Here is a 24,860-nt window from a genome sequence, read left to right as displayed (position 1 = left end):
TAGCTTTCACAAACTGTTGATATGATTACCTCAAATCCTTGCAGCTCAGTGTTCACCATCCTCTTGGTTTTTCTTCAGTATTTTGTTTGGCTGCCTATTGGTTTCATTTGTTATCTATATCTCTGTTCATCCCTTAATTTTTGGTGCCTACTGTGGTTCTATTTCTGGCCCATTTATTTTGTGAACTTCCACTTTTCTTAGATGATCTTATCACCTTTATAATGATGATTCTCAAATGTATCTTCCAAACCTCCATCCCTTTCTCATCACCAGACCCTAAAATTCAACTGCTTGCTTGCCATCTTCAAATACTATTGGCACCTTAACCTGATCTTCAAAACTGACTGCAACTTTCCCATAAACTCTCTTAATATGTCCAAAAATCATTGCCACTTACCCATTCAATTAAGAGTCTGGAAATCACCTCCTAGTCATTTAGCCTCTTTATAGTATCTGAGCTTCATCTTCTTTGTTCTGGCCTTTATGTCTTTAGTAATGTATTCTGTCTCACCTTATGTCTGTCTATCTTCTTCATTCTTCACTTTGTTACATATACAAGTGGAAAAAATTAATTGTCCAGTGATTAATTGAATTAATCATTTTGGTTCATCACAGATCTTTTCTTTTTAATCTATTTAGTTATTTTCCTCCATTTTGATTTTCATTTGAAGTGTCAAATTTCTCCATATAAGTTTTTTACTCTAATATGTTTGATTTATACCCTTAGAAATGCCTTTAAAAAAACATATTTTGCCATGTTTTTCTGTCTAAATTTTAAATATCTGTAGTCATTTATGTATCAATATCCACCCATTTCTTAACATACATATTCACACAACACCATTTTTAATGTCCAGATATAGTGCTTTGTGAGTGTGTATAGGTATATACATATACTTATTAGGTAATATACTATTCACATAGCCATACAACACCATGAAATTATTTACAATAGATATGTTGCATCTTACGCATTAGATCTCCAAGTAATGGACATCTAAATTCAGCATAAATTGTAGTACAAAAATGTTGCAAATAAGATCCTTGCACATGTCCCCTTAGGGACTTCTGTCGCTGTTTATCAGGGGAATATGCCTAACTCATGGTGGTTGGAATACAAGGTATTTATATAATTATTTTCACTAAAAAAATGATTTCCAAATGACTGCAACCTCAAAATAAAACACAAACACACTCACCTACCCATATTTCCACTAATTTTTAGTATGATCTAAGTTTCTAAAATCTGTCAATAAATGAGTATAAAAGATTATGTGTTTTATCTGATCACTAATTTTGTTCAGCTTCTCATCATGTATTTTTAATTCATTGGAGTTTTTGCTATTTTAGATTAGCTTCGCTCACTCTTCTCTTGGACATGTCAAGTTTCTTTTTTTCTAATTGACCTAAGAGTTCTTTAAAGGCTGGGTGCAGGGGCTCAAGTCTGCAATCCTAGCTACTTGGGAGATATAGATTGGGAGGAGGGCAGTTCAGATCAGCTGGTGCAAAAAGTTCATGAAACCACGTCTTAACAAATAGCTGGGCATGGTGATCCATGTTTGTCATCCCAGCAATGAGGGGAAGCACAAATAGAAGGACTGAGGACCAGGCCAGCTCTGGGATAAAGGGACATTTTGTTCCCCAAATAAGCAAAGCTAAAAGGGTTCGGGGCATGGCTCAAGTGGTAGAGCACCTGTCTAGCAGGTATGAGGCCCTGAATTCTTATACTGTGAAAACTATGAAAAAAGGAGTTCACTTAAAAGTGAGTAATAGTAATAATTATAGGAATTCATTAAAATAAATTATCACTAATACTGTAGAAAGGGTATTTGTGTGTCAAAGATTCCTAGTTTCTTTCCCATATTTATTCTCCCTATTTCTCAGTGAGTGGAATCGTCATCCTCAGTGGATGACGTCGTCATCCAAGCCAACACCACATTTCTCAGCCTCCTTGCAGTCATAAAACTAACTCATGGAAAGTTAGATTTGGTCAGAATTGCTGGTGTGGCTTCCAGCCACATTACTTCTCATTACTGCAGCTGTGTTTCCTGAAGTCCTAGCAGGCATATCTGACCACGAATAAATGAACCATCACTATGTTGCACCAGAAGGGTTGGGGCTTCCAATAACATGAAGCAGAGCTGCCGCACTGAACCTAGATAGTCAGACTTCCGTGTAATTTTATGTAGTCAAAACTATACTATCTTGTTTAAATGATTATGATTCTGGGCATTCTTTGCTACTTTCAGTTGAACCTACTCATAAATAATAAAAGTAGTATATAGATATGGTCTGTAAACACAGATTATAGAGGAGTATCATAAATTATATCTGTAGTGTGATTTTGCCACTCATGAATCAGTCATGTTTATTCCATTTTCACTTCAGTGTACCTTGGCTGAGTGCTTGGTATTCATTTTTGTTTTTTTCTTTATCACGATTTTTGTTCATTGTGTGGCCTGCCATGCTCAACATGGGGAGTTCTTTGGCTGACCGTATAGTATACTCAGTGTCCTGTCACTGTGCTTTGTCAATATTGTAGAGATTTAGCTCAGTGCATGAACACTTGTCTAACATATGCAAGGTCCTGAGTCTAGTCTCCAGCACTCTGAAAAAAAATATATAAAAGAGCATACAAGAGCAAAAGTAAAATGAAGACACATTTCTCAATGCTGACACAAGTATTCCCTAAAGTTTCAGTGAATAGGAAAATGTAGACATAAGTTGGAAACAAAGAGTCCAAAAGTAGTCTCCTAAAATTAGGTCACATAAACTGTGTGGAAATTTAATTTAAAATCTTGAACTCTGTCCACAGCTGTATGTGTCTGCAAAGGAGGTCTTTATTTTTGAAGGATGATGCATTTCTTCTTGCAAATTTCTTTTCTTTTTATTTTTTTTCAGAAACTTCATGTAAAAACAAAACGCTTGTGAGAAGGCATCTGGGGATTGACCCTAAAATACTATTTTCCTCATAGTAATGTCACTCAGGCACTCAGATAGGGTCCCAGGTACCATTGTGGATGGCTGGGTTTCCATCCTCAGCTGAGGAAGTTCAAGAAAAGACACCTTCAAGTTACCTGCTTAAGGAGTACATTTAACCCAGGCATGGTGGCACACACCTATAGTCCCAGCTACCTAGGAGATTGAAGCAGGACTTTGAGTTTGAGGTCATCCTTGGTTATATAGCAAGACTCTGTCTCAAAAAAAATAAGTTAAAATTGAGAGTAAAATAAATTGGTTATCTTACAGAAACATTTAGAACTATGTATGAAACTGGTGCTACTTTAAAATATTTGAAAATGTATACAAACTACAAGTGTACTTTATGTTAAGTGAAGTAAGCTAGACTTAGAAAGATTAGTGCCAGGTTTTCTCTCATATGTGGAAGATAGATCCAAAAGATAAACATATACACAAAACAAACATGATCATACACAAACTCATATATAGAACATATTTGTAATAGTGAAACTACTCTTGTGGAACTCAGGGAAGGAAAGGAAAAGAGAATGATAGAGCATCAACAATACAGCAGTATCTGCGTAGACAGAGTATATAAGAATGTGTATTGAAAGGGGATGGGAGGTAAAGGGTTAAAGGAGTATAATGGAAGGGATTGAATGGACTAAAGTAAAGTATACCCACAACAGGGATTCATTGAGAAACCCCTTTGAACATCAACTTAAATGTTAATAATGAAAGACAGAGCTGTAAAATAGGTACAATGTGTGTGGGGGGTACGAGTGGGAGGGTGAATGAAGGACATGAAAGTGAAGGATATGGTTGGTGGACTTCATATACTTATATGAAATAGAACAAAGAAAACTCTTATAGCTGCTTTAAGTGGTGTGGGGAGGGAGTTGAGGGGGAGAGGACATAGGGTGATCTATCCAGTGTATAATATAAGCCAAATTGGAATTGTCACTATGAATTGCCCCCTGTATAATGAATATATTCTAATAAAAATTTTATTAAAAAGAAAAACAATTTAAAAACAATTTTAAAAAGTGATTTGTTTTCTGGGTATGTGCTTGAAGAAATCAAAATCATCATACAATAGAAACATTGGCACATCCATGTTTACTGTGGCACCTTTCACAATAGCCAGACCATGGAATCAGCTGTCCATCAACAGAAACAGAAAATATGGCATATACACACAATGGGATATTATCAGCCATGAAGAATGAAATTATGTCATTTACAAGCAAATGGATGGAACAGGAGATCATCATGTTAAATGAACTAAGCCAGACTTAGAAAGACAAAATTGTATATCTTCTACATGTGGAATTTATATCTTAAAAAAAAACCCCACACACGAAAGAAGAATGGGGATTATTTGGACCAGTTAGAAGGGTAAAGAGTCACAAGAGCATGGTGGGGAGTGAATATGAATGAAGTACCTAGTATGCAAAAGATGTCAAAGAAAGTCATTATTTAAGTGAAAGATAGGACTGTGAAATAGGAACAGTGTGAGTGTTGGTACTTGTGTGTGGGGAGGATGAATGGAAGAGATGAAGGTGAAGGAATATGGTTGTTGGGTTTCATGTACATGTACAAATAGAGTTGCTTTAAATGGGGCTGGGAGGGGATTGCAGGGGAGAGATGGTGAGGCAATCTAACCAACAAACAACATAAGGCCATTTGGAATTGGCACGAGTCCCCCTTACAATGAATATATGCTAATAAACCCCCCAAAACCAAAAAAACCATTATTTTGTAAAACAAATACTAAATTTTAAATGTGACTTTTGGAGTAGTGATTGGGAGTGTTTTGTGAATTGACATTTGTCTTAAGCAATTATTACCTGGATTCATAGCTCTCTTAAATTTCTCAGGTTTTTAAAATTATTTTGTTGCAACTGAGTTTTGAACTCAGGGTTCACACTTGCAGAGCAGGTGCTCTACTGTTCGAGCCACACCTCCAGTCCATTTTTCTCTGGTTATTTTGGAGATGGGATCTCATGAACTGTTTGCCCAAGCTGGCCTCGAATCTTGATGCTGCCAATCTCAGCCTCTAAGTAGCTAAGATTGCAGGTGTGAGCCACTGGTACCTGGCTCCCTTTTCCAGGTTATTAATAGCTCAATACACCTTCTCCAAATGTTCTTGAATTATTTTTGATATTTTGACTATGAGTTTAACTGGAGCCTGTAGCCCACTCTATGTTCGTTGGTTAAAATAGATGAGGGGAGAGACAACTCATTCAACCACTTCATTCATGCCCTTTTCATGGTCTGTGATTCTAAAGTTAGATGGTTATTTTGAAAAAGAAAATGCTCATTAGATAAATACCTACTCTGCCGATTCAGAGCCAGTCATCACTAGTACTGGAAATGATATCCATTTGTTTATTCAGTTTATATTAACTTTTTTACAGACATTTATTGAACATCTGTTGTGGACAAGACATTTAGGAATACAAAAATGATAAAGCATTGTCTCTAATTTAAGCAACTTAAGGGAACTATGACATATAGCAAATTACCATGAGTACAAGCATAATATAATAATACTGTAAGAGAAGAGAATAAACTATTTAATGGGACATTTAGATATTGAAAAGTACAAGTTGAGACATAAAGCAATCCAGTCAGAGGTACCAGAGGAACAAAGTAACTTCAATGTTGCATAAGAATTTCCAAATATATATTTGTTCAGTATAAAAAATAATAAGAAATTAAATGTGATTTTTGAAGTAGACACTTGCCCATCAATGTTGAAGTCAACATTTTCCTAACTTTTTACCCAGTCCTATAAAAAATTTAGGGAATATTTAGCTTATGTTCTTCAGTCTTCCAATAGATTTGAATTATTGCGTGTTAATTATTTGAATAATTTTTTTTTAGTTACCTTTTATATTAAAGATAGGTTACATAGTGTGAAATTTACATGAGTAGAATGCAACAACCATTTTTAAAGTAGCACCTATTTTTAGTTTAGTATCACTTTTCAAATTGATCAAAGTGAGAGATTATTCATTCTTATAAAATGTAGTAAAGTATTGTGGTAATATCAGATTGCTAAAACCTTCTACATCTGTACTCCTAGTTTCTGTACTATTAATTTTCTGGTTAGTACCAATCATTTTAGTGCTGTCTGTTATGCAGTCTATTCATACAAAAGAAATATAAGAATACTATCACCATCATTGATTTAAGACTTGTGGAGAAGACTAAGTTTACACATGTGACCAACCAGAAACTACAGCATATGGCAAAGCGTAAGGATAACTAAACTGCAGACGTATAAAGAAGTGAGATGGTAGTAGGAGGAAATTGTTACAGTCTGTTCAGAGCCTTAAACCAGGCATTGTAGGACAGTTTTAAAAGAAAGGGAAACATTATTTCAAAGTGAGGAAAGCTTCGTGTTGGAGGTGGGTATGGTTCTTAGAACAGGCTAAAGAGTAATTTTCCACAAGACATTTTAGAATTCAAGAGCTTCCAAATGTCATCCTCACACAGAACACTGCCTGGACCTCAGATCTGGAATTTTGCTGAAATATTGTTTGGTTCACTGAACTCTGAGCTCCTGAGGGGTAGTTTCACTATTGGGAAACAAATAGATATGCCAGCAAATGTACACACATTGGATTTACTTTCATCCCTCCCAATATACAGTTTTGCAATCATAATATAGACACACACACACACACACACACACACACACACACAACTTTCTGAACTTCATTTAAACACTCTTCCATTTAAAAGTAAAATGTTAAACAATGCTTATAACATGAAACTTGGTATTACAGAATATATTAAATAAACATTTTGTGTGAAATGATGACAACCCTCTTCTTACAAAATATAAAAAATAATTGCAATTAGGTATTCTTCAATAAATATGAGATAGTTTCTCTTAGCTGCATGGCTCCTTCCTACCACCAGGTGGCAGTAAAAGTCAGGTGATGACAAAAGTCTACTGACGAGCCAGTATTCAACCGAGGGTTTCACATTATTTATTCTTTAAAAAAACTCATTATGAGACTGGATTTTAAACTTCTACATAAGAACAGAAGAATGAAGGGAGGATAAACAGAGAGAGGGAAGGAGAGGGAAAGAGAGAGAGAGAGAGGGATTTTGAAGGTGAATTTGATGGTAAGGTCAAGCAGAGGTTGAAAAAGTGTTGACATTAAAAGACTAATTTGAATTGTTTTTAGACTTCATAGGTATTAGGATACTCTATTAAAAGTTATTGGTTGAAATTCCTTTTTTATGGACAGACTGGGCCTCTGTCAGTCATTGATTGTGAACAAGTTATCCAGTTCACTAAGCCTTGGCACCTCATCGTGGAATGGGAACCACCGCAGTTCCTATAGCAAAAAGAATTTTGTAAAAGGGGGACTCCATGGTGTGTGTGGGTGAGTGTGAAGGAGGAGGAGGAAGGAAAGGATACTGAGGGGTGAGAGGATTGAGGTATGTTACATAGGTACATATGAAGACGGCATAATGAAACCCACCACACGCTTTTTGTAAAAGGGGGAGTGTAAGGGGGAATATAAGGTAAGGAGTGCACTTGTTGAAAGTACCTTGTATACATCCGTGAGATTAACACAATGAAACCCCCTAATACTACCAATCCATGCTAATTAAAAGTAAAATGAAATTACAAAAAAATGAGTTTCTTCAAGGGCTGGTGGAGTGGCCCAACCGTAGCACGGCTACCCAGCAACATGGGGCCCTGAGTTCAAACCCCAGCACTACCACCACCACCAAAAAGAGTCTTAAAATTATTGAGATGATACTCTTCCAGTGTTTGGAAATTATTATCCAATGGAGAAAATAAATTGTTCATATCACTGAAAAAAAAAAACTTGGTTCAAGTAGTAGAGTGTCTGTCTAGCAAGCATGAGGCCATGATTTCAAAACCCCAGGACCACAAAATAAATAAATGAATAAGTCAACAACTTTTAAAGGACAATATAGGAGATGTATGTAAAGTATTTGATGTTGCTTTTGTTATTATTAAAATATTAGCAATGACTGATACTTTTAAAGAGTCATATGGTTTATATTTCTCTATATTCTAGAAATTGATTCTTAGTTTACCTGGGAGACATTTTCTCTAAAACATGGAGAATAAATTAACTCTTATTCTGTCTACATTAAAGTCCCCTAATGAATATCATAGAATTATTATTATAAATATTAATAAGAGATGACAGGTTTCACACAGCATTCCCAAAATAAAAACCAGAGTGTGTTTTGTTTTCCATTCCTATGACTAAATTACTAGGATTTTCGTATCGCAAATTAACATTTCACAAGAGCTCAATGCCCCAAGTTCAAACCCTAGAACCAAAAAAGAATTTTTTTTTCAAACAGCATTTAACAGGGCAAATTAAAAAAATAAAAGGGCTGGAGACTTGGCTCAAGTCATAGAGCACTTGCCTAGCAAATGTGAGGCTCTGAGTTTAAACCACCACAAAAAAAGAAGGAAAAGCCCTCTTCAAAAACTTGAGATAAATTATAATAGAAGTTATATTTTTTTCACTATTCAAGTTTAATTGATTTTGCCTATTGCAATTCATTTAAATAGAATTTTTATTTTGGATTTTCAGAAAAATAGTGGAAATAGTACATAGCACTGTTATGAAAACCTAGGCTGTTTTTCCCCTATCATTGTGTTGTTTGGTTGGTTTTTTTTTTTTTGGTTTTGTTTGTTCATTTTGTTTTGTTTTAAAGCAGTGTCTCACTATGTAGTCCTTGTTAGCCTCAACATTGTGATCCTCTTGTATCAGTCTCTCAAGTGCTGGGATTACAGGTGTGCACCACCACACTAGGGTAAAATATATATACATAAATATGTATATACGTGCACACTTATACATATACATGTATATTGTGTGTATGTATATTTATATGTAGTATATATATTTTTATGTGTGGTGTATGTATATGTATATATGGATATATATACACATATATAGTTTTGTGTATACACACACACACACACACACATATCTATGTATATAGTTTCGTGTGTGCCCTAGGGATTGACTCCAAGGCCTTTCACATGCTAGACAGGTGTTGTACCATTGGGCTACATCCACAGCACCCTTATTATTGCCATCTTATATTTGTGTCCTACATTTGTTCCAATTAATAAAACAATATTGAGATATTGTTGTTATTTGAAGATCATACTTATTCAACTTAATCAGTTTTTATTTCATGTCTTTCTTCCAATTTACCACATAGGATACCTGCTTACATTTTGTCATCATTAGATGTATAGTGCTGCTGGTACACTTAAAATTTTACATTTGAAGTCATATTTTATTTTGCAAAATATTTAAAGTAAATTTGAGTAGGTGAATCGTTGTTTCATTGTTCAAATACTAAATTTGGAAATAGATGCGTTATTTTTACATAGGAATATATTTTTAATGTGTGTGTGGAATGTGATTTATTTGACTTTTTATGAAAGTATCCAGCCATAGATTGGTATCTCCTAACTTCCATTTGCATTGCTAAGCGTTTCAGATATATGTATTTCATGGATATTTTTATTTAATGCATAATATTATTTTGAAGGTGCTGTATAACTTTTTCAAAAAGTTTTCTTCCATTTTAATTTGCTAAGAATTTTTTTATTGTTGTGCTGGGCAGAGGTACATTGTGGCATTTATGACAGTTCTTACAACATATCAAATATATCATACTTGAATTCACCCCCTTCACCATTCTCCTTTTAGGAACACAAAAGACATTACTTGACTTTTTTATCTTTGAAGTGGGGACACTTCTATTGATTTGTTCTCCATATCACTGGTTGAGATTTTGTATTGTAAATTCTGCTTTACACTCCATAAATGCATCTTTTTTTATTATTCATTTATTCACATGTGCATACATTGTTTGGGTCATTTCTCCCTTCTGTCCCGCCCCCCCGCCCCGACACTTTCAGGCAGAACTTGTTCTGCACTTTTCTCCAGTTCTGTTGAAGAGTAGAAATAACAAAGACATAGCATTTTTGTTAGTTGAGATAAGGACAGCTATACAGAGAGATTCCTAGTATTGCTTCCATGTACAAATGTGTTACAACCGAGGTTGAGTCATCTCTAACTGGTCTTTACTCTGGTTCCTGATCCCCTTCTCATGTTGATCTTTGTCACTTTAAGGTTTTGTTTAACCACATTCTGTCTCTTTGGTTTCCTTAGCCCTCTCCTTTCTTATACCTCAGCACATTCATACAAGTTGTTTCTAAGTCAAAACTTCCATAGGCACTAAGTGTTCACAGGCAGGTCAACCTGCTCCCTCCATTTGAGATACACATCCATCAGTCAGGTCCCTTTGCAACTCTTCCAGTTGGCCTTTCATGTTTTTCTTCTATCATGTCAACAAAGTCGTTGTTTTGAATCTTTTTTCAACAAAAATCTGTACTTCAAAAAGTTTAATTCTATTTCTTAGACAAAAATTTTTCTTCTTGTTTTATTTTTTACTAAAAGTGAACTTTCTTCTGAGCTATTATTTTCCATTTATGCTGTAGTATAGTCTGTAAACTTCAAAAATTGTTTAGTTTTTGTTGCTTTAATTACTTTTGCTATCACTCACCTTCAAAATGAATTAGGGCTTGGTGCTTGCCAACAGCCTGAGTGAATAATGTCTCTGTGGCTCCAATTATTGTCCACCTGATTGCCATTGTAATCCTCACTTCAGGCATAATCTGAAGAGCAAAAATGTTTACCATATTTCTCAACCAAATTTTTAGAGCTTGTGATTTATTTTATGCAATTATGAAGTATAAATGAAAATACTTAATGCTCTCACTTCTCGGTTATATGTACAAGAATTTAGTCATTAATTATTTGATGCTTGCTAGGCTTGGTAATTCACACCTGCAATCCCAGCTACTCAGGAAGAGGAGACAGGAAGAGTAAATGTGTTTAAAGCCAGTCCAGGCAAGGTTAGCATGAGACCCTATCTGAAAAACAAACTAAAAGCAAAGGTACTGGGTAAAATGCCTACTTAGCAAGTGCAAGTTCCTGAGTTTAATCCCCAGTACTAAAAAAGAAAAATAATGCTAGTTATAACTTGTATATTCTTTAAAAAACAAAAAGGAGGGAAAATATATATGACCAGTTCTCAACGAGAGCAGCTTTCTGAAGTTATTATTATTTTTAGCTAATTCCTTTCGATGCATCTACCCAAAAGACAGTGTTTCAGGACACCCTGAGAGTCCACTTTTATCTCTGATGACCTTTTGTTAATGAGAAGTGTAATTTTCACAAAAATGAAGTGTACTAATGGAATGAAGGTTCGGAAATGGCCTTGAGTGGGTGGGACCTTGGGAAAGTGTTTCTGTAAACTGTGAAGGCACAGGTATTTGGGGTGGAACTATGTTGTAGAGGGTAGATAGAAATCTCTTAATCTTGTTTTAACTCACCCTGACATTTTGTCATGGGAGTCCATCTCCACCTTGGTAATGGGCAATTTTCATATTTTCTGACAGAACAATGACCAAGATCCCTGATTTTTATATTGGTGCAATTTTCTGTTCTTAGTGTTGTCAGGAGTATTTTAAGTAGAGGTCTTTGGAAGCAGCAGTCAGGAGCCATTAATAAGTCATCACTCTACTCAGTAAATAGCTCTGTGTACAGAATCTTTAAGAAAATCCTTTATAGTATTGAACATGATCTCTTGAATAAATGGAAGGGTATGAGATGTACAATTATTTGAGAAAAATGACAAAGTCGAAACACTTGTGCTTTTTGCATTTAAAATCCAAGATGCCTAAATTATTGTGCATTTCCAAATCAAAATATAGACAGGAACCTCCTGTGCTGGAAAGAATTATCACAACTACTACCACCTCTATCAACTATCACTGCCATCATCACTGTCATCATCACAGATTTTCTCACTCATGCATATTTTTAACCAGCACAGTTACGAGCATGCTACATTTATATATTCATTTAATTGTCTTAAAACCCTATAAAATAGGTATTATTCCCACTTGACAGATACAGCAAATGAGTTAAAGACAAACTAAGTAAGCCGAACAGGGTCTCATAACTAGTTAGATCCAGTGGGTGACCAATACCTATAACTAGCATGATAGAATAGGGTCTTATAAACGATAATTAAGGAGTAAACAATCCTAACACATTCTCAAACCAGGCACTTATTTGGGGAGTTTTCTCAAGATCATTTATGCTGGACTACCAATCCCTATTCTACTCCAGGAGTATTGCAGAACCTGTAGGGATTTTAAAGATGCTCCTAAGTGATTCTTTTTAATCTTTCCTAGTTAAAACCAGAGTTCCCAAAATAAATTAACCAAGAACTAGAGCTGTAATTCTCACACTAAAAGTTCATGTAAATCAACTGAGAATTTTAATACAGGCAGTGTGGATGAGGCATGCGGTTCTGTACTCCTAGCAACCTCCAAGCAGTCCTGATGCTGATGCTCCATGGACCACTCTTGAGAAGCAAAGCTCTAGCTCACTTGGAACTTGCTACTAACCAGCTTCTATTCCCTAATGTCATCAGTATAATGGACCAAATGATGTTAAGTTGATCACATTCAATATTACTTTCAGCTATGTTATCTAGTCATATGGTCTTATTGTTGTTTTTATAATATTTTAATAGATACGTTTTCATCTAAATCACATTTGTTCTTTTTATTACTTCTTTTCATCACTTTTTTTTTGTCTTGGAGAATGAACACAGGGCCTTGTGTATGCTAGTTAAGTGCTCTACTACTTGAGCCACATCACTAACTGTTTTGTTTTGAATTCTGTTTTTGAGATAAGATCTTGCTAACTTTACCAGGCTGGCCTTGAACTCATGAACCTTCTGTCTGTGCCTCCAGCATAGCTAGGATTAAAGGCATGCACTACTGTGCCCCCAGCTTTTCCTAACTTAAAATTTTAATTAAACTTTGTTTTCCATGGAAATTTTATTTGGGCTTGATTTATTTATGTTATCTCAGACTAGAGAATAGTATTAAATGGTTAAATACAAATGATGACTGGTATTTCATTCTTTATACAATAGGAAAATTTCTCAAAATTTAGGAATAAAAATTTTCTTTATATAAAATACAGATACTTTTGGAATGGTTTGTTTTGGACTGCTACTTTTGTTTCTTTAAACACATATATATGCATTCTCTGAAACTCAAGTGCATGAAGTTTAAGTTTGAGGAAGAAATCTCAATCAACTTCAGTGCAATGGTTTGAATGTCCTTCAAAAGTGGGTGCTGCAAACTCAATCCCCAAAGTAACAGTGTTAGGGAGTGTGATCTTTTTTCCTATATTTTATTTTTATTTTACTTTGTCTTTTTATATTTTATTATCACATATTAATTGTACAGTGGGTTTCATTGTGATATTTCCATATATGCACAATGTACTTTGATCAAATTCACCCTTCTACTACTCTTTCTCATCCTCCTCCCCCTTTTAAAAAAGTTTTAACAGGTTTTATTTTTCTCTTTTCATCTTTAAGAGGTGATTAGGACATAAGGACTCCACCCTCAAAAATGGATTAATGTTGTTATGAAGGGAGTGAGTTTACTATCAAGGGAGTGAGTCCCTTATAGAAAGTTTAGCCTCTTCTCTTTGCACTTTTGCTTTTAGATGACACAATAAAAAAAGCTCTGGCTAAATATCAGTCCTTCACACTTTCTTATGCTTTCCCCCTTTTCTGTATCCACCCTCTGACAAGACCTGTTTTATCTTTTTGTCCTTTATTTATGAAAAACAGAACATTTTTGTTAGTTTATGATAGTTATACAGGGGGTTTCATTGTGGCATTTACATATGTACATGTACTATACCCCAGATTGGTTCATCCCTCCATTATTCTCCCTCCTATCCCATTCCCCATCTTATGGTGACTTCAACACATTTCAGTGTTTCATATTCATACTTGTATAGAAAGTACAGCACCCATATTCACCCTCTTTACTTCATTTACCCTCCCCTAATGTTGCAATAAACATGTGTGTGCAATTGTCTTTATTGTAACCTGACTTACATTCCTTTAGGTATATCCCTAGGTGTGGTATTGCCACATATGAATATGGCAGTTCTATTTCTGGCTTTTTGAGGAGCCTCTATTTCCATAGTGGCGTACTAATTTACATTCCCACTAACAGTGTATGAACATTCCTTTTTCCCTATATCCTTACCAACATTTGTTGTTGGTTGTATTTATGATTCTAATATGAGTGAAGTAGAATACTAATGTGGTTTTGATTTGCATTTTCTGTATGGCCAGGGATGTTGAGCATATCTTCATGTGCTTTTAGGCCACTTAAGATTCTTCCTTTAAAAAGTTTCTGTACAGTTGATTGGCCCATTTCTTCATTGGGTCATTGATTCTTTGGGAGGTTAGTTTTTGAGTTTCCTATAAATTCTGGTTATTAATCCCTTGTCAGATGTATAGCTAGCAAAGATGTTCTTCCATTCTGTGGGCTGTCTCTGCTGTGCAGAAGTTTTTTAGTTTCATGTCGTTCCATTTGTCAACATTTTCTCTTAGTTGCTGAGCCACTGGAGTTCTATTTAGGAAGTTATTGCCTATGCCTACATGCTCCAGTGTATTCTCTACTCTTTCCTGTACTAGTTTCAAAATTTTAGGTCTTATATTAAGGTCTTTGATCCACTTTGAATTGAAAGACAGATCCAGTCTCAGTTTTCTGAATGTAGATATCCAGTTTTCCCAGCAAACTTTGTTGAGGAGACTGTCTTTCCTCCATCATATGTTTTGGGTACCTTTGTCAAAAATCAGGCGGGATAACTGTGTAGATTTATATCTGAGTTCTCTATTCTCTTCCATTAGTCTTCCTGTCTATAGTTGTGCCTGCACCATGTTGTTTTTATTGTTATGGCTCTGTTTGAAGTTGGGTATTGTGATTTGAAGAGTGCTGCGCTTTCACTCAGTATTGCCTTGGGTGTCCATATGAACCTTAGGATTGATTTTTTAATCTCTGTGGTGAATGTCATTGGAATTCCGATGGGGATTGCTTTGAACATGTGAATTCCTTTTGGTAATATAGCAACTTTCACCATATTTATTCTGCCAATCCATGAGCATGGGAGATCTTTCCATCCTCTGTAGTCTTTGATTTTTTTCTTCAGTGATTTATAGTTTTAATTGTAGAGATCTTTCACTTCCTTTGTTAAGTTTGTTCCTAGGTATTTTTTTTTGAGGCTGTTGTAGACAGAATTGTTTTCCTGTATTCTTTCTCAGTCTTTTCACTGTTATTATATAGAAAAGCTACTGATTTTTGTAAATTAATTTTGTATCGTGCTACTTTGCTGAAGGTGTTTATGATGTCTAGGAGTTTTTTGGTGGAGTTTTCAAGGTCTTTTAGGTATAAGATCATGTTATCTGCAAATAAAGATAGTTTAACTTCTTCCTTTCCTATTTGAATTCCTTTTATTTCTTTTCCCTGTCTTATTGTTCTGGCTAGGAATTCCAAAACTATGTTGAATAGAAGTGGAGAGAGTGGACACCCTTGTTTTATTCCTGACTTTAGAGGAAATGGTTTCAGTTTTTCTCCATTTACTATGATGTTGGTTTTAGGCTTTTCCTATACAGATTTTATTATGTTGAGGTACGTTCCTTTTTTCCCCCTGGTTTTATCATGAAAGGATATTGAATTTTGTCAATGTTTTTTTCTGCATGTACTGAGATTATTATGTAATTGTTCTTGCTTCTGTTTTTATGCTGTATTACATTTATTGTTTTGCATATGTTTAACCATCCCAGCATTCCAGGAATGAAATCAACTTGATCATAGTGTGTGATCTTTTTGATATGTTGTTGAATTTGGTTTGTCAGTATTTTATAGAGAATTTTTGCATCTAAGTTTATTAAAGAGATTGGCCTATAATTCTTTTTGTTGTGTTCTTGTCTAGTTTTGCTACAAGTGTAATACTGGCTTCATAGAATGAATGTGGCAGGGTTTCTTCCCTGTCTATCTCATAGAAAATTTGAGGAGTGCTAGTATGTTTTCTTTAAAGGTCTGATAGAATTTAGCAGTGAATTGACTGGGTCCTGGGCTTTTCTTTTTTTGAGACTCTTTATTGCTGTTTCAATTTTATTATTTGTTATAGACCTATTTAGGTGATTTATATCCTCTTGGTTCAATTTTGGGTGGTTATAGGTGTCTAGAAATTTATCCATTTCTTCTAAATTTTCCAATTTATTTTTTTTAATTTTAATTTTTTTATTATTCATATGTGCATACAATGCTTGGGTCATTTCTCCCCCCTGCCCCCACCCTCTCCCTTACCACCCACTCCGCCCCCTCCCTCTCCCCTCCACCCCCTCGATACCCTTATCTCTAATTTTGTTGAAGAGAGAGTATAAGCAATAATAGGAAGGAACAAGGGTTTTTACTAGTTGAGATAAGGACAACTATACAGGGAGTTGACTCACATTAATTTCTTGTGCATGTGTGTTACCTTCTAGGTTAATTCTTTTTGATCTAACCTTTTCTCTAGTTCCTGGTCCCCTTCTCCTATTGGCCTCAGTTGCTTTTAAGGTATCTGCTTTAGTTTCTCTGCGTTGAGGGCAACAAATGCTAGCTAATTTTTGAGGTGTCTTACCTATCCTCATATCTCCCTTGTGTGGACTCGCTTTTATCATGTGCTCATAGTCCAATCCCCTTGTTGTGTTTGCGTTTGATCTAATGTCCACATATGAGGGAGAACATAAGATTTTTGGTCTTTTGGGCCAGGCTAACCTCACTAGCATGATGTTCTCTAATTCCATCCATTTACCAGCGAATGATAATATTTATTTACAGGTTTTCAAAGTTTTCCCTAATGATCCTCTGGATTTCATTGGTGTTTGTTTTGATATCGTTTTTTTTTTTGCTTTTGATTTTATTAATTTGTTTCGTTTCCCACCTCATTTTTCTCAGGTTCACCAAGGGTTTATCAATCTTATTTATCATTTCAAAGAACCAATTTTTAAATGGATTTTTGTATAGTCTTTTTGATCTCTATTTTATTGATTTTGGCCCTTGTTTTTGTTATCTCTCTCTTTCCTGGTTTTGGGTTTAGCTTGTTTTTGTTTTTTAGGTGTTTAAGATGCAGCCTTAAGCCATTTATTTGAGATCTCTCTGTGTTTTTAAAATAGCATTCACACACTTTTAATTTCAGTCTGGAAGTTCTAATTTAAGGTGAAGGATATGACCTGTAGATCATATATCACTCTGCTTTTTTTTCGAGGGATCCTGGATTTGTGCAGAGTGGATTTATGTATCATAGGATTTATAAAATGTGGGCTCCTAGTTGTAGAGTCATTTGGGGTCAATTAATGTGTCTGATTGTGGCAGGAAGACGGTATATCAAAAACAAATGATATCTCAAAATATCATGTCTAATTCCATGTGTTTGATGTGCAAATTGACAATCTGCTCAATGTTTAAAATTTAACCTTTTACTTTTATCATACAGAATCTTACTTTTCTACATTTACCCTTTTAAAATATTTTGTTCAGAAAGTGAATCTAATCCTAAATAAGAAAAAAGAAATGATAGTTTTGAAACAATTCTTTTTTTTCATCTTTGAGATAGGGTCCAGCTGTGTTGCCCAGGCTGGCCTTGAGCTTCTTTATATGGATGTACCACTGCATCCACCGTCAATCTCAGCTTCTAAAATAACTGACCAGAGTGCTTCCTTATTAGCAGTAACTAATAGCAATATAAATGCAGTATGTGGTTTTTAGATTACATAAAATGGTTACTGGAGGCACTCAGCTTACAGAATGACCTATTCAGTTTCATCCCACCCAATCCCCGTCCTCTTTAGAAGATCCTCCAGACAAGTAACCTGCAGTTGTTATGTGGCTCATGGACCCTCAATTGTCTCTGCCCAACACCAAAGCACATTTAGCCACACAGAGGAAAAGCAACAAAGGGAAGAAGGAGCTCAGGTGAAAAAAGAAAAGGAGACACAAAGAAGAGAGAATGCAAATAAACAAAAGAAATGAAAATACATTGATAAAACAAAATTATTTTGCACACTTCATCTAAATTTCTGCCCGTCTTTTTTTTCCACTTGGCAAGGACACTTAGTTAAATAATTTATGGTAATCAGGAATGGAGTAAGATGGTGTGGCAGGTGTGAGATGGGATAGCACGCCCATTATCCTACATCTTGTGAGCCAGCTAACAGTGCTGGACTGCAAGTGATTACGGGACTTACTGAGGCCTGGGCACACTCAGACATAAATCCCTTATGTGAAGTTCCCTTGAGTTGTTTTTAAAATGAACCTCTAGACTCTACTCAGGGTTGACATGAAAGTAGCTTTTAAAGAATGGACATGTGTAAAAGAAGCCTGTGGTTTGGAAGATGTTCTTCTGACATTATAAGCTCAAAACTGATAACGATCAGCTGAAAAGAAACAAATGATCTTTGAAAGACAAATTTGAGCATAACACATGTCTTCTTGATGGTCAACTCTCAGTAGAAGCTTTTCCTTTTTGCAAAAGTTTAGTGCCTTAATAGTGGTGCCTATGCTTGTTGGGCAATGATGCCTTGCTCAGTATCTGTTATGAATCTGTGCTGACTTTCATTCTTCTTCCCTTTTATCAATATTTGTTGAGAGACTCCTATGTTCTCAGCACTGGAGATTCAGTGGTGTGGAAAATACATAGAAATCTCTGACCTCATGGAACATATGTTTCTGGTAGTGGAGAAATATAGTCAATAAACATTTAAAATATATACTCTGTTAAATAGTGCAAAGTTCTATGTAGGAATAAAAAGAGTAGGGAAGGAAGATAGGAAGTCCCAAGAAGAGAAAGGTTGCTATCTTAAATAGAATAAACTAACCAAGCCCCCAAAATATGGTGACATTTAACTGCAGGCCTAAAGGAAGTAGTAGGACAAGCCATTGTGACATCTGGGGACAGAATCCCAAACAGAGAGAAATCTACAAAGGCCCTGAGGTGACAACCATTAATCACTTTGGGAGGAAAACAGGACCCAGTGTGTCTGGGTCAGATAAAGAGGTGGATACTTGTATGCACAGGAATCTAGTAATATTGAACTTGGTTCAGCCTTGTTTTTCATTAATGTTCTAACCATTAACTAAATCACCTACAGCCAAACCTCTGTCCTTGCATAGGCCTACAGTCTTGGTCCTGAGGGTTAGATGTTGGAATTGAGTTTAGGGCTGGAATGAAAACTCCAGAGGTTAGAACTTAGAAGAACCTCCCAGGGACAAAGGTAACTACATCAGCAATGATTACAACTAAAGAATGGACATGAAAAGGAGGATGTATGATGAGAAAAGATGAGACATTGGGATAGATTTCAGTTACTGCAGACCAGGCTAGAAGACTGAGAATTGGTTTAATGCAGGACCTGAGTCCACACACTTACCTGTCATTCCTGAGCAACTGGGACAGCTACAAGAAAATTTAATGTGTTTTTTGAGACTCTAACAGTATATTGGGAAGAGCTGTAAGAAGACTAAGCCATTTTTGGGAGACCTGATTTCACTGCACTTTAGTTCTCTTAAATCTAAATTAAATTATAGTCCCTTCCAGCTACAAATTTACCAAGCTACACTAAATTTTTGGAGCAAATTAATAGTTTTATAATCTTACAAATGGATCCTTGCCCAGAGAAAATAGTTTATTCCTTACAAGTTTCCCCATAATCAAATGCAGTTTGAAAACCAGGTTGTGTGTTTTGAATGCTGCTTAGAATGAAGTCAATCTACCAACAAGTAATATTTGTGTACCAATTCTCAGAAATAGAATAAAAATACAATATTCATCCAGAACTTGCAGTTTAAAAGGCTTATTGCATTTGAAGAGAAGGAAATGGGCAAATGAGTTTATAAACTAAAACCTAATTTAAAAAAATAGAAAAATACAATGATAGTGAATAATATCAGAACACACTGCATCTGTATATGAAGCTTGCATAACAAAATACACTGAAAAATCTTGAACAATTGGGGGCTAGGGATTGAAAAAGAGTAATAGAGGTCATAAATCTGATTAAAGTATAGCATATGTATGTGTGAAATACCACAGTGAAATGAACAAATAATATACACTTAACAAATAAAGGACAGAAAGATAAACAGGTCCTGCCTGAGGGTGGGGACCAGAGGGAGGGGAGAGGGTAAGCAGAGAAAGTGAATACTGTTGAGGTACTTTGTACACATATATGAAAAGAGAACACTGAAACTTGTTGAAATTGTTTTACAAAGGGAGAAGGGGATGAGGGAGTATGATGGAGGGAGTGAATCTAATCAAAGATCATTTTAAGCATATATGTAAAAGTCACAGTGAAACCCCCGTGTACAACTAATACATGCTAAGGAAAATGTAAAATACAAGACATACAAGAGGTATGTAATGTCTACATGCAGTTTAAAGAATGAAATAAAAGTCACGACAATGTACCAACCTCATTTTTACACAGTTAGTTTAAGAATATGTGGGGAGCCCCAATGCACCCCTTTGAGATGGGGGTTCCTCCTTCTCATTCCTATTAGAAGTAATTACCCTTTAGAATTTAAGGACAAACACGTGTTCATATTGAAAGTAATTTGTATGAGACATACAATAATTAACCATTTTTGATAAGAAACTGAGGCACCAAAAATTGGGGGACACAATTAATTATTGGGAAGAATTAGAACCAAGGCAGTTTAATTTTTGAGTGTGTGGGTTTAAAATATCTGTTTCCTTTCCTCTATAATCATTTACCATTAGTCAGTTACTTCCTTTGCTTTGTAGTTTTAACATTGAAATGTATCCTCTAAACAAAATAATGTTTAATCTTGCTTGTTTTTGAATATTATGTAACTGGAATCACATCAAATCAATTTTTGTTAATTCTTTTATTGCTCACTTAATTAGTTTTCTGATATGCACCAAGTGTTTGTTTGAAGCTGCAGTTCTTTAATTTTACTGACAGCTGTCATTCTATTGTATACCAGGCCACATTTTCTGTATTCATTCTTTTTTCCATAGATTTGGGCTTTTACAGTGGTATTCCATTAGGGGCAATGCCTCCTATTCTCATTCTTATTCTTGTGAACTCATCATTCATGTGTGTCATTTTTCTAGGTAATTTCTAGAACTAAAATTTGAATCCTTGTGTGCATGTCTTCACTTTTGCTAGATAATGCCAGTTTTCTGAAATGTTATATCAATTCATACAGCTGTCATTAGTGTATGAGGAATGTCATTGCTCTGTACAGTCATCAATATTTTTGGCTTTAATTTTGTCAATTTAATGCATGTGATATGAAAGCTCATTGGGGTTTAATCATAAAGAAATGAATTTGAGAAAATTTTTACTTGGTCATTCTTTGTTCTCTGCTATGAAATGACTGTTTCCATTGAGTTGGTTTTTGTACTTAATTTAATGAAATTCTGAGTATATCCTCATTACTAAACTTGTCAGTTATATGTGATAAAATTCTGTTCTTCCAATTTATTCTTTTAGAGTAGTCAATTATTAACCTATACTCTATGTTTATGCTTTCTGATTCAAGTATAAGAAACTTTTCTCTTTCCTTAGCAAAATAAGAATATTTTACAACATTTTCTTCTAAAATAGTTAATATTTTACGTCTCAGGTTGAAGTCCTGCATCCAGGTGGCATTATCTTTTTATATGTGTGATGAAGCAAAATTTTCCTCTGTTTATAGACATATCCTGATGTAGTTTATTAACTAGTTATACCATTTTAAACTGATCTTCAATGCAAGTTTATTTTGAAAGTATCATTAAATTTTTAGACAAATTGGCAACATAAAAATTGCACACGCAGAGAAAATACCTAAACGTAGTCTACAATGGGAATCTTTCAGAGCAGCAATTATTTTCTGTTTATTTTAGTTTTTCTTTTTAAATTTTTTTTGTCTCCCTCTGGATCCTCAGGGACTACAATAATCCCTTGTCCATAATAATCATTTATTCAACTAATATAAAGTTTATATAGTCTTATCTAATTGTCTATTTAATCTTATGATTAAAGAAAAATTTTAAAGTCTATTTTAAAAATAAGCTTATTTTAAAACAAGTGTTGAGTTAACAGCTTTAAGTAGTAAACTTTGCAGCATCTCTAAAGCATAAACATAATTTATCCCAAAGTGGACTTAAACTTCACAGGAAGAAGATTGCAACCATAGCAAACACCTTGATTATAACTGAAAGCCTAAGACTCAGATAGCCTGTGCCTAGACTCATGACTGTGGAAGCTATAACATAATAAGTTTGTGTTACTTTGAATCACTGAATTTGTGATCATCTCTAATGGACCAACAAAAAGCTAATGCAGCTTTTGGTGACCTGGAAGTGAGAGACTGCTACAACAAATACCTAAAATATGGGAATGAAACTATATATTTATAGTTTCAGCCAGATGTTTTGAATATATCTATACACACATACATTATATCATGTGAAGGATATCGTGGGAAGGATAAATTTTGAGCTAATTAGCATATGCATCACTACAAGATGTCCTAGGGTATGAACAAAGGTCCGTTGTGATTAAGGTCTTGGTCCCCAGAGTGGTGCTACTTGGAGGTGGTGGAACCTTTAGGAGGTGGAGCTTTGGGAGGTCTTTAGGTCACTGGGAGCATGGCATATTTCTCATGTGGTAGTTCTCCTGAGAAGGTCATTATATAAGGAGCAAGCCTGGTCCCACACACCTATCTTTGCTCCTGGTTTGAATTTTAATCACTCACTTGCCCCAACGTGTGCTGCTGCTATTGTGATCCACTATTTACCATGAGGTCCTCACCAGAACTGAGCTTTTTAGGTGCCATGTCCTTGAACCTCCAAAACTATGAGCTGAATAAAATGTTTCTCTTTATAAAGTTATCTGTATTAGGAATTTTGTAGTAATGCAAAGCTGACTAATATAAGATGAATATGATGTCCTGTAATCTGCAATCTGTATTACTTCTTTTCCAATTTAGATGCCTTTTTCCTTTCTCTTCTGTAATTGCTCTGGCTTGAACTGCCAGTACTCTGTTGAATAGAAGTGGCAAGAGTGGGCATTGTTTTCTTGTTCCTGGTCCTGGAAGAAAAGCTTTCAACTTTTAACCATTGATATGATTTTAGCTGGTGGAAGTTATCAAGTATGGCATTTACTCTGTTGAGATCCTTTCCTTTTATACAATTTGTCAAGATTTTCTCATGAAAATGATGCCAAATTTTGTCAAACACTAAATATAATATGGAGAAATCATAAAATTTTTGTTCTTTCTGTTAGTGTGGCCTACCAAATTATGGTTTTGCATGGATTGAGCTATCGTTGCCTCATAGGAATAAATTCCATTTGACCATGGTGAATAGTCTTTTGAAGACAATGTTGAAGCCAGTTTTCTACATTTTGTTATGATTTGTGCATCTATATTCATCAGAATATTGGTCTGTTTTTGGTACCAGGATATTTTTCCATCAGTTTTTTGAAAGAGCATGAGAAGGATTGGTTTTGTGTTCTTCTCTAAATGTTTGGTAATATCCAGTAATTAAATCATTCCATCTAGGCATTTTTGTGACAGAAAACGTTTTATTACTGAATCAATCTCATTACTTACTATTGATCTTTTTGAATTTTCTGTTTCTTTATGATTCAGTTTTGGTAGTTTGTATGTGCATAGAAACTTACCCATTTCTTCTAGGTCATCCAATTTGTTGGCATATCATTATTCATAGTTTATTGTATCTTTTTCTTTCTCTCTCTCTCTCTTTCTCTCTTTCTTCTTCCTCTTCCTCCACCTCCTTTTTGTCTCCCTCTTCTCCTTCCCCTTCCTTCTTCGTTCTTCCTCTCTCCTTCCCCGTTTCCCTCTCTCTTTCTTTCTGTTTTTGAGATGGTGTCTTGCTTAGGTTGCTTAGTCTGGTCTTGAGCTCACTATATATAACACTGACTGAAATATTCTGTGGACATCAGTTAGGTCCACTTGATCTATGGTGTCATTTAGTTCTAGGATTTCTTTGTTGATTTTTCCTTTGGATGACCTATCTGTGTATTGGTGATAGAGGGAGGGGTTTTAAAGTCTCCCACTAGCACTGTTTTGGAGTCTATATATGCTTTTAAGTTCTTTCTGACTGGCCTCAAATTCTTATTCCTCCTGCCTCAGTGACTCAAGTGCTTGGATTACTGTGTGTCACCACACTTGGATTCACAGTAGTTTCTTAGAATCCTTGTTAATTCCTGTGTTATCAATCATAATGTCTCCTGTTTTTCAGATTTTACTTCTTTGGTTATTGTTTTTTCTTAGTGACCTAGTTAAATTTTGTCAATTTTACCTTTTTGTTTTTTTTAAAATCAACTTATTTTTGTTAAACTTTATATTTCTAGTTTTCATTTAACTTATTTCTGCCCTGATATTTATTTCATTCCTTCTGCTAAGCTTGGTCTTAGTTAATTTTTCTTCTTCTAATTCCTTGAGGTGGTGTATTAGGAGTTTAATTTTTTTATGATGTGTTTGTTGCTGTAAACTTCTGTCTTAGAAGCTTGCTGCATCCCATAAGTTTCGTATGTTGTGTCTTTTTATTTTTGCCTCAAGATATTTAAAAATATTCTTTTGAATTTCTTCATTTACTCTTTGGTAATTCAGGAGCACATTATTTAATCATTATATACTTGTGAATTTCCCAAAATTCCTCCTGTTACTGGATCCTAGTTTCATACCATTGTGAGAAAAAAAAAAACCCTTGATGTTATCTCAGTCTTTTTAATTTTTTTAGTCTTGCTTTGTGACTAACATGTAATCCATCCTAAGATTGTCTCATCTGTGCTTAGAAGAATGTATATTCTGCTGTCATTGAATGAATTTTTCTGTATTTGTCTGTTAGGTCTAAAGGTAGCTCAAGTACATTTTTCCTTTCCGGTTT

Source organism: Castor canadensis, chromosome 15 (genome assembly GCF_047511655.1).
Source record: "Castor canadensis chromosome 15, mCasCan1.hap1v2, whole genome shotgun sequence".
Taxonomy (NCBI): domain Eukaryota; kingdom Metazoa; phylum Chordata; class Mammalia; order Rodentia; family Castoridae; genus Castor; species Castor canadensis.
This window is presented reverse-complemented; position numbering follows the sequence as displayed.